Source organism: Anarrhichthys ocellatus, unplaced genomic scaffold (assembly GCF_004355925.1).
Source record: "Anarrhichthys ocellatus isolate YVR2014 unplaced genomic scaffold, GSC_Weel_1.0 scaffold24, whole genome shotgun sequence".
NCBI classification, from domain to species: Eukaryota; Metazoa; Chordata; class Actinopteri; order Perciformes; family Anarhichadidae; genus Anarrhichthys; species Anarrhichthys ocellatus.
The window spans coordinates 12,003,890-12,005,140 of record NW_022280054.1 but is presented as its reverse complement, the minus strand read 5'-3'; positions in this window follow the sequence as shown (position 1 = coordinate 12,005,140).

Below are 1,251 nucleotides of genomic sequence, written 5' to 3'. Positions count from 1 at the left end.
GTTTAACCGACCACATATACACACGGGTCCTATATATATATATAGCGTCATAAAACGGCTCTTTAGGCTCGTGCCGTCGCTGCAGCAGCAGCTTTCATGGCGTCAAAATGAAGCTTTTTCAGCCGCTGAATTTTCACTCACTTTTCGTGCTCCGCTTGCACATTTGCAGGGGTAGATGCCTTGCTCAAGGGCATTTCAGCCGCAATTGCTCAGGGAAGAAACTAAAAATGTATCTGAGCAGATTTCTTTTCAGCCTTGCCATATGTCTAACCTTCAAGCTGCTCATGTATTTACAATGAGGTCCCGGTGCATCGGGGAGACTTTTGAGATAAACGTTTTTTTGCCAGTTTTTTGTTTTTTATATCATATCAAAAGGATTCTGACAGTGATTTTCTTGGAAATTCACCTCTTTGTTCAGACTGTGCCTGGAGCAACAAACCACCCTCTGGGGTTTGGGATGAAAGTAAAGCACTTGATGCTTCACACGTGGCCAAAGATTATGAAATAAAATTGAGGTGAAACACTTATTACAGAGGACAAAGTTTTCTTTTTGACTCTCCCTTTGTAAAACTACTGGAGTGCTACATGAGTTTTATACCAACCAAGTTCAAACCTCTGGGTCACTTCCACACTTCTATCATCTTTTCTATACAGCGTCGGCAGATCTTCTGTGACATCTGGGATTTCATAAGGTTAGATCCAGAAAGTTTCTAGTGAAATGGCAATGCCCACGAAGGCAAGTTTAGTTGCAAAGCAACCTTTCAACAATCAGGCAATTCAAAGTGCTTCAAATAAAACATAAACAGACATGAAGATTAAATATAAAACAATCATAAGACAATCGAAAAAAAGACACGTAAATAGGATTTAAAAAGAGTAGAATACAATTAAACAACCAATTTGTAAAAAAACAATCTGCTAAAGATGTACGCTGTTCAAGAAGTGGATTCTGGATGAAATGCCGTTAACGTTACTCCTGCTTTGACTCAGCCAAACAATATTATTGTAACACAAACTTGTATTATGAGACAAATATTTATCAGATTATCAACTACAATACAATTATCTGGATGCAAATGTTGTCAAACACAGACAAAGACGAGGAAGCAACAGAAACAATGCAATGATTGAATTACATCAACAAAAGACGCTTTCAAGAACAAAGGAACAGGGATTGAGTAACTGGGAGGTGGGAACAGGTGAGCAGGAGCACAGGTGATCACAGCGCTGATGAGAGACAGGTGATCACAG